The sequence below is a fragment of the Echiichthys vipera genome (genome assembly GCF_963691815.1).
Source record: "Echiichthys vipera genome assembly, chromosome: 7".
Taxonomy (NCBI): Eukaryota; Metazoa; Chordata; class Actinopteri; order Perciformes; family Trachinidae; genus Echiichthys; species Echiichthys vipera.
In genome coordinates this window covers 13,497,441-13,513,685 of record NC_139832.1, presented here as the reverse complement: position 1 = coordinate 13,513,685, position 16,245 = coordinate 13,497,441, and positions in this window count along the sequence as shown.

Genomic DNA, 16,245 nt, shown 5'->3' with positions numbered 1-16,245 from the left:
TGACAATATATCGGCCTTAAAAACAGTCACGTAAGATGATCAGTTTTTTTTAGATGAAAAATCCAGGTCAAATTAGAAAACAAACTGGAAATTAATTTACCTCAAAACTATATTTGGCATTTCTGTAGTCCAATTTCTTTTTACGTGTTGGCTGACAAATATGCCAAGACTGATCTGCAGTAAGTTAATATTGACCCGACTGATTTATTGGTTGGACACTACCATATGTCACACCCTCCCTGGGAAGCCGAGAACCTGCTGGCAACAACATACTGGAGGTAGTACCAGTGAGTGTTACGTGTTGGGATAAAGTATAGGGCAGAATTCCAAAAAAATATACGATTATTTATATTATTTTCATGCTATTCGGACAGCTGAGCCATAAAAGAAAAGCTTACACTCACATTATAGAGATCCACCGTAGGTATTGGGAGAACACTTTGGAATATGCACTCAGTATCTTTAATTATAATGAATGCACTGCCATGTTTGAATCTCTCATCTATTATTTAATACATCAATAACCAGGACAGGTAGTCACTCAACTACAGTGAAACATAAAACAGAAAAAAATCTCAGATGCAGCTCAATCTAACTTGAAGTAAACCTGAAAACAATTTTTTTTTTTTTACTCACCAACATTTGTTCTGTGACGGTGTTCAGTGCCATGGAGCATGAAGGGAAAGTAGCAAAAGTAAAAATGTGTGAGTAAGTTTGTCAGAATTGTAAATGTCTATTTGAGGAACAGAAGAACATGAAGAGGCTCATAGGTTCATGGTAACGATGTGACATGATGGGAACAGGAGCCCAGCATTAGACAACATACTAGTATATTTTCATAGTTGATCAGAAAATAGTTTACGCTTTATAAACCATTCCTAGCTTTAGGTGACAAAACAGATATTACAGTTCTGACCTTTCACACTTTCACAGACAGCAGTCTTCACGTTGGCTGGAGACAACAGGTGAATTCTTGCTCACTGACGTCTCCAGATGTCTGTCTCCAACTTATCTCGTGTTTCTTGTCCTATCAGGGTAAATGGTAAATAACAGGGAACTCCTGTTTCTGTTCTGATTCTTACCGGCTACTTACTATTTTAGGCACACATGCTCTTAATGCTTATTGTACAGTATTTTTGATACTTTCATTGTCCTTATTTTATTCTATATTTATCTTTTTTTGTCTTTGTGCTTAAACACCAAAAGAAATCCCTTTTATGTTGAACCCTACTTGACAATAAAGTGGATTCTGATTGTTTTTTAAAAAGACTTTTGTAGAAGAAAAAATGTTATATTAATAACCTTCTTAACAATCTATTGTCATTATGCTCAGTTGAGTATTATTTAGTGACTAAAGTGACTGCAGTTTAAATTTAATCTGGCCTTGTAAGAGTTAAAATATCCTGACTCTGAAATCAGAGAGGCAAGGCCACACCCCATTATGTATTAACATGATCCAAGAAGTAATAGTTCAAGAGTGAGCACTTCTGATTGGCTAAAAAACCTCAAAGCCTTGCCCCCTAGTGAAAATAAATCACATGCATTTGAATGTAGTCATGAATGAAATACAATGATTTAATTGTTGATGATGTGCCAAAAATATGGTTCCATCCAAACCAGACTCATATTACTGACACATTTATTTCTCTTTAAAATATTTGAAGTAATTTAAGAATCACACAACATTTATATGTGCATAGAGTTAAATCATGAGCTATGGATAAATAAAAATAGTTTTGTTTGTTTAGGGTTTGAAATAGTACCAACAAACATTATACGATGTAATGTGAATCTTAAGAGATGTTCTATAACACACTAATACAAAGGCATATACACACACAGAGACACACAAGGACACAAACACCATATCTTCACGAGGACATCTCTGACGCTCTCAGAGTTGCACCAGTGGAGACTATCGGGGCTGCAGCAGTAGAGTGTGCCAGTGTCTGAACTGGAATCAGGTTTCCCTGGCAGCCTTAAGTCTTTGGGGTAGAGGGAGGTTACTGAGGGTAGACACGGAGGCCCTCATGCCTGCACTGTGTTAGAGGCACCTGTTGGAAATGCATTCCCCTTTGTAACTCAATCACATGTCAGACAAGGAAAAGAAAACTGTTATTACAGAGCACTGCTTCATTTAAATCAGTGTCATGCAATTTTCAATTAAGTCAAAGGAAAACCCAGCTGGCTCATAAGTCACTGAGGCCGTCTGCTCCGCTATTCCTGCTGCTGGAACTGATTCACGTGAGACAAATGTCTGAAAACATCAGGAGCATGCAGACATATTAGATGGTACAGCATAAGTTACATACGGACGATCCAGTGACTCTGCATGAGGGTCTTGACTCGGTCACTGTTACAGTGAGGTAACTGGATAACCTGCTGCAAATAGTGAAAATGACTCTCAAAAGCAAAGTTGTTAAAACAGAAAACATGCCCCCTGGCAAATCTTTGTTCACACACCTTCCACACTTTCTGTAATGCATTCCTTTCTCAACACAAATCAACCTTTTTCCAACATATCACTCAGGATATTGACTTACGTTTAATGGAAAATAGACATCGAGCAGCTTTTTGGTTGCTCATCACTTTCAACGGAAAATTATATACGATTGTTTTATAACATTTATAACATTGATATATATTGATATATTAATGTACATATGCAATATTACTCCATTATACTATATGTCGACCAGTGAAAAAACCAAAGTGCAGACACTTGAAGCTGCTATCAGCAATGACCTCACAGTGATTCTTAATAGTGCCATCTTTTTAAGTATGATACACATGGTTGGAGATGCTCTCTATAAGTCTATATTAGTATAGTATATTAGTATAGTCTGAGGTTAAGAAGTAAAGATTGGCATATCACGGCATGTTGTGTTGTACCTGTCCTGACTGACTGACAATGCCAATAAAGATTTGTTCAAAACAAACTTCCTCTAATGTTGATGCAACTTGAATTTCTGTAGATACATTGTCTCGAATGATTTGAGTTTGAAATCGTGAAAGTAAAATCTTTGCAGAATCTTGAAATAATCACATTAACTGGCGATATAAGAGTGGTAAAACAGACACCACTTAATTTCTGATAACTGCTGAATTACCAAATACACACAGATCTTACAGAGCATCAAGGTGGGTCGCCAGAAGTTCCTACATGGAAACAGTTTGCGTTCATCAGACAGAGTTGATGTTCTTTATGTGCTTTTTGTCATGCATTTGAATTCCACTGTAACACAGAACCTTCAGGCCAACCATTACTTAAAAAAGGATTGAGGCTATCTCTCTGAAATGTTGCTGTGGCAGGGCAGTGTGAATGTACAATCTTTTGTACCACATGATGACCATGTGCTCCAGTGTTACAGTGCAATGAAAACAACTACGGCTTATACATAGGACAATTTGTGCTTCCACAAAGAGCTTTATGGTCTTAAATTGGGTGATTACTAGCTATATGGATTCAAAATTGGTTCATGTAGAAGCAAAGAGACACATTTTCAAACACTAATGTTTCTATAAAGCTCCTTTTGAAGAACCTTTGAAGATTCATCAATTTTAAAAGTGCAACTTAAAAAGCAACTGAAGCCAATCAACTCTTTTTTAAATTGAGAAATTAAGAGTTTGGGCATTTGAACTTTTCATCCCGTCATCTCCGAACCCTTTTCTACTAATGTGTGCTGCATGTGTGAAAGTGCGTAAGGAAAGACTTCTTCAAAGAGTAAGAGGTAACTGAGAACGCAGATCTAAAACAGGGCACAGCTGTTCACACAGGCCTGTACCCTAGCCTGCCCCTCTCCCTGTGAAGGTCCAGGCCCATGCACCCCTGGAGACCCCTGGGTAATAATGCAGTGGTCACGCCAGCCCAGCTCCCAAGTGACGCTTCAGACACACAGTGGGCGAGCAACTAATTTTGAACATGGCAGAGAGATAGAATATACAAACATGCTGCAGAGAAAACATTACAAACAATTACTGTGTTGTTTTTTTTTACTATTGTGTTCTATTCCAGTATAAACCTCCTTAGGCCAGAATGAGACATCAAGAACAAACTAACTCTTTGTAGCAGTTGATTATTAGTGCTTGCACCTCATTAGCGTAGTGACTTCATGTCTGTGACTCATAGTATTCAAACCAGGCTTCTATTCCAAAATAAATCTATTTGTTGAAATATAGCATACCGTCTTAATGAGGGAACTGAGATGATGCTGCAGTCATCCTCCTGGATCAATATTTTACCACATAAGTTCACATTCTGTGTATCATTTTGTCATATAGATTTTCTATACTGTCATATTATTATGTTGGTCTATTCTACGACATCTATTGCACATCTGTCCATCCTGGGAGAGGGATCACTCCTTAGTTGCTCTTCCAGAGGTTTTTCCCATTTTTTCCCTGTTAAAGGGTTTGTGTGGGGAATTGTTCCCTTGCTTATCTTATAAGCTTATCTTATAAGCAAGGGAAGCAAAGGACAGAGGGTGTTGTATGCTGTTCAGATTACAAAGCGCCCGAGGCAATGTGTATGGCGGTGTATTAAAACAATTGTGGGTTAAAAAATAATAATAAGCGTTGTGTGATGAGGCTAATCCAACCTTGCAAAGTGAAGTGATGTGGTTCTTTGACCAAAAAACAAATACTTAATACTAATTTATATTATATATATATATATATATATATATATATATATATATTTATATATTTATATATATATATATAAATATATATATTTATATATTTATATATATATATTTATTTATTTTATATATGCTGTATATACATACATTTACTTAATATCAGTATATAACCACCCTCACCTGGCTCTGTAAAATGTATTTAAAAAAATAATAAAACCCGGACTTACACGGCTCTTGAGGATCAAGACATTGCAGAGATTGCAACATGGTTATAATTTTCAAATCCTCCAAGTATGGATGAGTGGCAGTTAAGGGCACTTAAGAGAGGTGTGTTTTGGGGAAAGTTGGCTTTCTAGATACATACTGTATGTAGAAATCTCACATCCTTAAGCCCAAACCAAACTACTTAAAGACCATGAGCTTATATAAAAGGTCATAGCATTGCCTGTTGCAGGACAAGGCTTTTAATTATTTCTATAATCTGTAGAATTCCCCCTGGTTATATAACCATTTGTGCGCATGATAAATCAGATATATAACATTTGCACGCCACATGTGCACTCCAATAATACTTGTGAAAACAATATAGAGCTTACCTACTGTTTTTGTTTTTTTGCTACTGTGATGCATTGAAACTGGAGGGAGAAAAAAATGCAAGAGCCGAGGGGAAAAAAAAAAAGTTAAATCTTTAATTGGAGGCAATTTGATTCATTTAGCTGTGTTGGAGACAAGGAGTCCGGGGAGACAGTGCCTGAGGCAGTGTTTTTGTCATCTTCTTTTTGTATCAGTCAGAGTAATTTGTGTCCCCAGGGGTTGGCTGTCAGTAGCAAGGCTCCATGAACACATTCCTTCTGATCCAGGCCATTATTGGCCCATTCAGCAGCACTGGAGCCTGCTTACATGGGCCTCTCTCTGGGCTGACCTCCTGGGCCCTCGCCTGGGCCTGACTCAACACTCCCACTAATCCACACCTCAAAGACTACAAACACAAACTTTGATTAAAGTCTGGGGATGGAGTCACAACCAGCCACATGAGCATAACATGATCAGCTCAGCACATAACCTAGGTCATGGTCTGCAGCCCCCACATGCAATATAAATAATAATACAAATAATATACTCTGCTGTTTACAATAATGTATAGTTGACATGACTTCCTAAAAGGTAAAGTCAGCAAAACTTTGGAAACATGACTAAGGGGAGGTTTTTTTGACAATAAAATTATTTCCCTTTTTATCAGCATTATTTTTATTCAATGATGTAGACAGACTTCGTTTTTAAACAGTTATAACACATTTAATTGCATATTCTCTGCAGTGCGTTTTCATGTTAATCACCATAACATTCCTTTTGGCTGCAAATTAGACGTGTCTAAGAGGAAAGGTAACAAGCCCTGTGGTGGGAGCCAGGCCCTGTCTCAACCCATTACAATTCCCTTCTTATTATTGTTTTGGAAAATCTCTGTTTGGTTGGATGCTTTTATATCAATATGCAACAAAATCACCGGTTGCCATATCCAAGAGATGCCACAGGTTGTCTTGTGTGGGTGCTATCTTGCTCCAGGGGTCCGAACTATCCACAAGGGACTTTCCTGTTGCAAGCTGCCTCCATCAAGCCCACACTTAACAGCAGCCCACTCACTGAAATGTATTAAAACCATAGCTGATGTTATGCATTTTTAATATGCTGCTGGCTGCAATTTGCATACAGTGAAGAGGAGCTGACAGCAATTATAAAATCATAACTACCATGGAATTATAATTAGCTGCATACTTGCACTCAGTTAATTTGAACTGTCTAAATGTGCCTTATGCATTCATAAATTTCATGATGGACTGCCCATGGCCGTTCATACAAGCAGAGTAAAAATGAAAATACTGTTCCAGCAGGGGAGCACGTGTGCCAAAACCAACTGGCAGTAAGCTGATTTTCACACCTCAGGAAGGTATCACACGCCCACATTGGCATAACATTCACATGCAAATGCTCACTCATTATTTCCATGTTCAGGCTTGACAAATAGTTGCATGTTGTTTTCAGAACAACAAACTTCAATCGTGCTTAAACACACTGTTAATAATAATTTCAGTTTATATTCCGCGAGGTTCTCTTGCATATCTGCTTTTACGGCTCTGAACCAACAGTGGCAGTATATTGCATGAAGTCAGGAGGGGGCTGGGGAAACACTACAGAGAGCACAGGCACTTAGTGTGAACCAATGTACTTTTTAATGTTTCCCGAATGCTAGTAAATCTAACCCTCCTAAAATCCACAGTGAAACACTATGCCAAGTATGACATCACCTTGCACAGGCACGTTTTATGATTTTTAACGTCATTTACAGAGACCAGGGTTGGGCAGGCCACAGAGTCCAGTTTAAAACTCAGTCGCCACATTCAACGGCAGAGACTAGTTTTGCGAGTTGAGTCATTCACTCCAGATCTGACTGGGAAACTCAGAGAATCAAAAAGAAGAGGCGGGAGAGATCAGTTGCCGTTTTCCCATTGTAGTTTGTTGTGTACATGCAAAACCACTGCTGGAGTTTGGTTGTGGTAGAGTTTTACTATTTTTCCTACTCACCCAGAGTCAGACAAACCCAGGGGTGCCTTTTTATGTGTGCAGTTTGAAGGTTATTCTGCACACAGTTGTTGGCCTTGCTTTGCTCCATTGACAGATATCAGTCTGATCAAGCAAAAATGGAAAATACACCTCCAATGCTGAGGCTTTAATATTATGTGACCTTAAGCCTAGCATTAACAGTATTTTCATTCATTGTAATTTGTCTTTTTTTTCTGAAGTGAAAAATTCTCGAGTTACATTGCAGTTTGAGATCACGTCTCTAGACCCGGCATTTGTATTTATCCACCATGGCTGTGGGTGTATGTAAACAAGGTTGCAACAAAGGGTTATTTCTCAAGGTAAGCAGGAAAAAGCACACCTACATCATACTGGTAATAATGTGCTATGGGGATGTGGCAACTGGATTGTGTAATCCTAAAAAAAGAAACATGGCTTGTATTGAGTCGTATCAGAAATACCCCCATATGATACAGTGATATAGTGTTTAAAGGTGAATACCATATATGTCAACAATGTAATAAATCTTCTACACAGGCAAAAGACAAAAACTGTCCTTCAATTGGCGTATTCCCTAAGGCCAGTATATATCTCTGGATTCGAGAAAGGAATTGCATTTTCTCTTAGATGGCGCATTTTACTGAGTATTTCCTGTTCTGTCAGGACCATGGGTAATAGTGTTATTATTGTGCTCTGTGAGTCCCCCCTCCATTTCCCTGTTCAAGGATGCTCATTAGAAGACCAACCAGCTAATCTAGTGTTGGGGTCCTGATAACTGCCTTGCTTGGCGTCACTCTAGTAAATTGCCGTGGCTCCTTGTTAAAAGCCGGCAGTTGATAGCACTATCAGGAGACAGGCTGTGTTGGGGAGACAGAATGTCCGGCTCCAAATGACCTCCCAAAATAGACAAGTGCCTGAAGACCAGGGGCCACAGGCACCTCCAGTCGAAGCAAAGGAGCTCAGACAAGGCCAGTTCAGGAAGAACATGTCATCAGAGCCATTGCTGTTAATGGCATGCAGATATTCAAGGGAGGCGGCAGACAGTGAGTGACCCTAGCCCTCAGCATCTAGTTCTCCCACTGAGCAGAGTCTTGCCACACCACAGACAGGTCAGACATAGAGCCGCCTGTACAGAGTGGGAGCCACTCACTACCATGGAGCTGCTGCTGTTGATGATGATGGCCAATTCACTATCACTAATAGTGTAAGGCCTGCTCTGTGTCTCTAGCTGTGGCCAGAGGACAAACACACTATGTATCTCTCAGAGCAGACTGGTGACCTCAGATACAGAAAATGTCTGCAGCCTTTACGGGATAAACATTTTCAGACAGTTCCATATATGCACTCAATTTTCCACATGTAACTCAAATATTTCAGTGCACTTGTTTAATCACACTATGCAAAGTTGAGGCCGCAGCCATGTTCAAAGGAACAAGCTGTTTTCATTATGTAGCCTGCACTGTCTCTCTTAACCCAGGGATGGTATGATTTAAACCCTGCTGGTGCGGCAGGGTCAGCACTGTGACCCTGTCTTTCCTCAATGATGATTTACTTGAGTACAGAGCGGGCACACCTACCTCTCTGCCCAGGATTGGTCTTACAGAGGAAGGGTAATTATTGTCCCTGATGCTACACTTCCACTGTCGGGACCCTTGAAGTAAATCAATAACAGGAGAACAGGAGGCATTGAATCATGGACTGAAACAAGGCAGCTCCAGTGTATCCTTGCTGGACCCGTGCAAGCCTCAGTGTGAGGCAGAGTGAGAGGAAGAGAGCCAATGATCCCTGCGAGTCCTTTAAGCTTGAGAAGGACCACATTGTTGAGAACAGCAGGTTTGAAAATTCCCGATGTACCAGATAAGTGAAATTCAATGTCCCATGGCAAATCACTAACTCAGCAGATCTACCAAGATTATACTACGGACCAATTCCTAAAAAAAACATGGCAAATACTGCAACAAAACATATGAAAATCATTCTTCTAAATGAAGTTCCCTGCAGAGAAAAATTATTTATACACAGACGCTGCCTCATTTGGTGCAATTCACATTAGCTCAGATTTTTAATCCATGACTTTTTTCAAGATTCATAGTAAAGGTATTATGGTGCAATTATGGTACATGTACGGGATCAATAAAGAGAAGTCTAAGTCTATTCCCGTCTTTGCTCCCCCACCAGGACCAGAGTGCATAATTTCGTTTCCTTTTCATGTACCAACGTGATCTGGCAATGACAATAAAACTTCTTAAATCTTGAATCTTGAAAGGTCTTGTCCTTACAGCCTGTTGAGAGCATGCACCGATCACTGACAGTGCTTTAATATGATATGATAATAGAGTTATGGACAGGGTTCTTCTCTTATTGGATTGATCCCATCACATCCTTCCTACCAGTGTATGTTATGTAATGTAATGACTATAGGCTACATGAAGATGACACACCACTGGGGTTCAGTCACAGAAAACTGAACCCCTAATATGTTTGATCCCTGGCGTTTTATTAACCTGACAAGTCACTACATTAACATGATGGGGAATAGGTTGCAAAATGTGTAATGCTCATTGTTGCTAGGACTCTAAAATTCTTGTTGTCATAGAAAACTACTGATTTTTAAGACTGTGGAGTTTTTACTGGGAAAAACAAAGCAGTTACGATTAAAAAATATTGACTAAGCCTCAGACTAATCTGAGCTATTGAGATCACATGAAATATGGTTTATTTTCTGTGTATAAAAATTAGATAATCTGAGCATTTTCCTGTTGTTTAAGCCGGTCAGATGCAAATCTGAACAGAGAGGATTGCCAGATAATAAACGTGTGATCTTCTGAAAAAGGCGTCTGAAGGTCTCTGGTTTGTTTACGGCTTGTTGTAGGTGTTAATGCTACAATGTGATCAGAATCTTCCTGATCAGCCATCTTGTCATTACAATCTTGTCATTACTAGTGCATAGGGAGATGAATCTCCATGTGTCTATTCCAACAGGCTCCCCTGACACTGCCAACAAATTAAAATCAATTGCTTTGTTTCTTGTCTTTATAGCCTTCGGCAGCCTGTGAAAAATGGATCCTCTTAAGAGGTAACACAGTATCCATGTGGGGCATAAGTCCACAGCATGACTAATGGAGCTACAGTCTATATGCTAATGCTACATAACACAACACTAATACTGGCTGCATTAAGTTAGCCATGATACCAGGATGATATCATGTTTGCTGAAAGGAGAGCCAGTCGATGAAAAACGGATGATAGCACAAAATGCCATCTTCATAATGCTCCACACCAGACATGTCTGTGTGCTGGGGGAAAGGAGCAGTGGTCATTAGGACTCTTAAAGGGCACAAACTCCTAACTCTGATTTACTTGATCTCCTATCTTTGAGGAAACTGTGGATCGCCTGCCAGTCTGGCGCTTACCGACTCCCTGTGTGACCTCAGCTAGTAAGTCTGCTCAGCACTCACAATAGGTGGCCCACGTCCCTGGTGCTTCAGTAGATGTGGGCCTGCTGAAGGGAAGGAAATCCTGGTAGAGAGCAACCGGAAAGAGTGCGACCATTTCAGTTTGCAGGTCTATCCTTAGAGGTCAAAGAGAGCTTTTTCCCCAAGGGGCCTCTACACTCTCTTTTCTCCCCCCCCCCCCCCCCCTCCTCAAAGACATTCCTTTCTCTAAACCTTGCCTCCAAAACAGTTCAGATCCATCAACATCTCAATACTTTCCCCATGTACAGCCTTTCACTTGGTTATCACATAACTTGAGCTGGCATGATAGCCAAGGTTATTGCCAAAAGTGAGACAAAAACTGTTACTGTGAGGTCTACTAAGAAGGATTTTCCTCCAAGAGGATGTCCTTTTGAGAGAAGCATGAAAATAAATTAGCATGGTGTAAATATGTGATCCCAACCATAGTCAGAGACACGTGTATGATGGAAGCCAAATATGAAGAGCCAAGCTGTGCCTGGTGTAACCAGAGCAGGGTCTCTGAAGAGATCTTAAGAGAGCAGGGGTAAAAAACTGACTAAAGGAAAGTGACTGATCAGCAGGATAGACTAAAGGGGCAGAATAACACACACATTCAATGAAGAGCTGCAACAAACGTCTCATTGCAATGGTCTCCTTGAAGGCCTACACTAGAGTCACAAACCAAGGGTTTTCCCAATATGTCACCCACTCGAGCCGTATTAGTGTTTGTGTTACAGTGTCTCTCTGTCCTATAAACAATGTGTCTCTTGTGACAGTGAATCAGACACGGCCTGTCGGCTAGCCTCTCCGGCATCAGCCCTGCTTGCCAGAGATTGGTTGGGGGACTGCTGCAGAGCCATGCCATTTGTCATGCTGTATATTTACGGGCTGTGTCAGCACAGGGCGGGTGGAGCGAGACGTCTCCGCTCTGCGCCTGACTCCATGGACGCCAGGCCCAGAACCTCCCCTCATTCATCTGTTTACTTTCTAAATAGGCCTCTGTTTGGACTTACATCAGTGGGGAGAGAATATCTAAGAAAACGAGGAAGGAAATCAGTGGAAAACAAAGGAAAAGGAAAGAAACTCTCTGTGATAGAGACTGCCCCTCGCTGTTCCTGATTACGGCAGAGTTGCAGAGAGCTTGGCGCCATCAAAATCGGCCATCCAGGCAGCTGGGCAGGCTAGACAGGGGAGAGGAAGACTGGTAGTGACGATTGCAAATATCAAGTAGGCGACTGTTAGGCAGCTCTTTCAGTGTTTATGTATTTTAGATGGCTGTTTTTGATTTTGGAAAGCAGGAGAAGAAAGATAGACACCTCCAACACAGTTACACTTGTTTTGTCCGCAAATTATGCAATATACCCTGTTTTGATGTACTACATACTGAACGTCTGTTGACACATCATTTCTTATTTATTACTTTTTTGAATCATATCAAGCATCATATCTCTAAACATTAGAAGCGAACAGAGGACTGGAACAGTGATGTAGTGTAGACTGTATATGTAACTTGAAACTATGTTCTCAATAGTTTTTTGGGCACCAGTCACCAGCTCTTCCTTCAAGAACTGCTTTTTTATTTTGACCTGTCATTTCATTATACCAACACATATGTCAATGCCATTTTCACTTCTTCAAGTCTTCAACAACATGTTAACATGGTTCATAAGCAAGATACATGGTCATTGATTATAAGTTGGCCATGTATTTTCCATATGCATTCCCAGAGGATGTGGTTTAAGTGACTGCTGTTCTTTGCTTTTATTTGCCATTTTAAGTTTAAGTAAAGAGAGGAAAGGACCATTTACAATCTGAATGTGAACGGCTTTATGTAAAAATACTTTATTGATCTAAAGCTGGGAAATTGCAGTAAAAGTGAATGTTAAAATTATTGACCAATCCTATTGTGACAATCTACATACATTGTTGTGCATGTTGCAGAGCTACTTTTTTGTTTAACTTTGATCTACAAACTGTAGTTGTGTGTTTACAGTTTAACGATATAATGAGAAAGTGTATTTACATGTATGTTTACAATTTTTTCAGGTTTGTTCACCTTAATTTTCACTTCCAAAGATAGATAGAGCCAAACTAGACTTTTATAAAAACCTGTCTGATCCCTCAGGTGTGTGATGCACTACATATACAGTATATTATATATGTTATAAAGCTGTGAGAAATGGAGACCTCGTTACCCCATTGAGAAACGATAAAAAAGACATGCACGTCTATAGTGCCCATTGGTATGGGTGCTGGATCAAAGTAATAGCAAAGAAGAACAAATAGATCCACAGACCAAAGTTTCGAGGAAGAGCTGTGGGCTACAATCCTTCTTACGGGACCTAATTGGTGTGCAGGTCTATTTGTTCTTCTATCCCATTAGCCACCATCTCAGCAAAGTATTCTGGTTTTTGAAAAGACAGGAATGATAACTTAAACAATAAAAATGAAAAATGCTGCTTTTATTTAAAATGAATGAGGTATTTCATGAATAGTATGTCTTATAAACTGTCATAAGCACAAATATTCAATTTCATACCACGATTTACACACACTTTTATCATCTTACAAAACAAAACAGCATGCTGCTGTTGTAACCTGTTTGGAGTTGAGTTTCACTAATGAAATAGAAAAAAGAGTGGATGGTATAAGCTTTTCATTGGATTAATCATAATAAATAAATTGTTTCTAAGCCCTAAAACAGGTTAATGTTGTGTCTCTTTTACATTCAAACCAGCAATGCTTCTGTCTCTTGTTTCGCCACAGCAACTCTATCTAATCTCGGTTGAAAAGAACAAGAACACCAAAAACAACAGGACTGACTGGGACTGAGGCAAGAGTGAAGAGAAAATCAGCAGTAAAGATTTGAAACAGGAAGAGTGTGGCGTCAGTACAGGCGGGAGATAAGAGCACTGCGCTCCATACACAAACACAGGGTTTCTGTGGCTGAGTGACTCCCAGCTCTCCGGGCGCCCTCACAGTAGCTGTCCTCTCCCCCTGGCTGGCTCAGGAGCACAGCCCGTCACCCAGCCCTGCACAAAGCAGATCCAGGGGCCTGATATACCCCTTAGTGACTCCAGGGGTTTTAAGGGGATTTGTGTGAGTCCAGAGGCCCTCAAACAGGCAACCCTGGGAAAAATTGAGAAGACTTCCATCCCAGGCGGCATTACAACCAGCCCCCTTGGTTAAATGTCATTACAGCTCAGCTCCAAGGTAACTAATTAACAACAAAGCCTTCTTATTTATTTAGTGAGGTTTCCTACTGTGCCCAGCTGAGGGAGAGATTTTTCCAAATTAATATCACAAGTCAAAGAAACAAAAGCCAATGAAACTGACCACTTACTCCACTTCCCCAAATCCCAATGTGAAAATGTTGCCATAAAAGAAGAACCAGAATAATCTGGTTGTCACAAATGGCTTCTGCATTTACATACAGAAGCAGGATCACATACTCCTTTACTTCACCACAAAACCACTATCTGCTGCAAGCATTCTTCAAATCTTATTATCGGAAAATCCTGAGTCAAATATCCTCCCCAGTGAATCTCACAGGGCCATCATTCAGCAGGCCTGTGTGTGTGTGTTATGACAGAGAGGTAGAGAGAGAAAAAACAAACACAGGGCATGTACAGGAATCCTGAAGTTAATTTCAATACCTTTTTAAGACTTTTTAAGGACCTTTTCAAAATATTTTAAGAACTTATCGGCACTTCACGTTGTAATGAGCAAAACTTGCTAAACAGTTGTAGTTTGCAATTAAATCAAAAGAGCACAACCAAACAACAGAACTGATAAGCTGGAAAGGAACAAAGCTCGATAAAATAAAATAATTATATATATATATATTTAAATATACCTTAGGTCCCAACCAGTGGCTGAAAGTAACTAAGTACATTTACTCAAATACTGTACTTACGTACAATTTTTGAGGTATTTGTACTTGAGTAATTCCATTTGATGCTACTTTATGCATAGGCTATGTACTTTTACCATCACTACATTTAATTGGAAACTTCAGTTACTTATTTCTTCACAGATTCAGATTAATAAAACTAAATATTATCAACAAATTAAATATAGCTACAGATTAAGCTACACAGCAGTATATTAAGTAATTAAAATTATTCCAACCTTTATCAGCTGCAATTTGAAAGTGATATTTACATGAATCAAATTTTAATCTAATAATATAATATTCTGAAATGGACCATTTTGCAGAATGAGTACTTTTAAGTACATTTTGATGCTGATTTCTATTGTACTTTTACTAAAATTTTGAATGTAGGACTTGAATTTCTACAGTGGGGTATTACTACATCTAGTTTAAATAAAGGGTCTGAGTTCTTTTTCCACCACTGGTCACAACAAGTAACACTCTGACTCTCAACTAATCACCACCAAGGACAACTTGGAGAAACAACTTGGTAAATAATAAAAATACCAATCAAAACTCATGACATGTGGCACAGTTCATTTGAACGTCTTAGCTATGTCCCAAACTGGATCTGATGACTGAAATATCAGAAATGCCCTCGTTTGAGTTCAGTGAGTGGTGATTCACTGCACTGTTGAGTACTGTGCTGATCTTCTTCTACAGTATAGTAAGCCTCCCAGTTGTTCTCAGCAACAGGCTTCAGCCATTGTTTGAACTCAGGCATCTCCAACCAGGAGTCCGCAAACTTACATTTCCCCATTTCTGAGTTGGTTTCGCACCAGGACGAGGGCGTTTGCTGTCGGAAGATGTGTACCGTCATCTGTGCGACTTTTAAAAACAACAATGTGTAGCCTGCACATTGTTGTTTTTAATATTCATCAGGAGGAAAATAACATTAATGCATACTTTTTGCAGTCCAACTCTTTGGACTAAGTTTGAATACCAACAAAATTGAATACCTCATAAAATCGCGACGAAGACTTTTTAATACTTTTTAGGTCTTCAATTTTCCGAAAATTAATTTGTCAACTTTTAATACTTTTTAAGAACCAGTGGACACCCTGAAACAGCAGAGAAGTAAAATGAGATTCTGCATGAGAAATGCCAAAAGTGTAAAAGCACTCTCTTGTGCAACAGTCCCATTCTCTAATCAACCTTGCTTGTGAAAAGAGTTTTGCTCATTTTCTCATTGCTGGAAGACTCACGTCACAAAAAAACTGCTCTAGATTCCAGGCTCAACATGACTAAGTTTTTACCAGACAGACAGTGTGCGTATAGATGAGAAGCGAGGAAGCCTTTTGGCACTGGGTTGAAGGCTGGGAATCCTAGCCGGGTTAATAAAAGTAGCCCGTGGGGCACTGTTTTTCCAGGCGCTCTCTGTGATGTTTGAATGTGAACTCAAACAAGCCTTCATTATGTGGCCACAGCCCTGGAGCCCCTGGTGCTGGGAGAGAGGCCCTGCCGCTGACAGCCATGGCCTGCTGACGGGCGCAGACGCCTTCCCCTCAGCTATGTCTCTTTCTCTCTTTTCACTCCCCCTGCCTCTGATCCCTTTCTCCACACTGCTCTTAGCCTCTAATCCTGTATTTCTTTCCTCTCTAGTGCAATCCTTCCACCTCAAGCCCTTTACCTCTCTCTC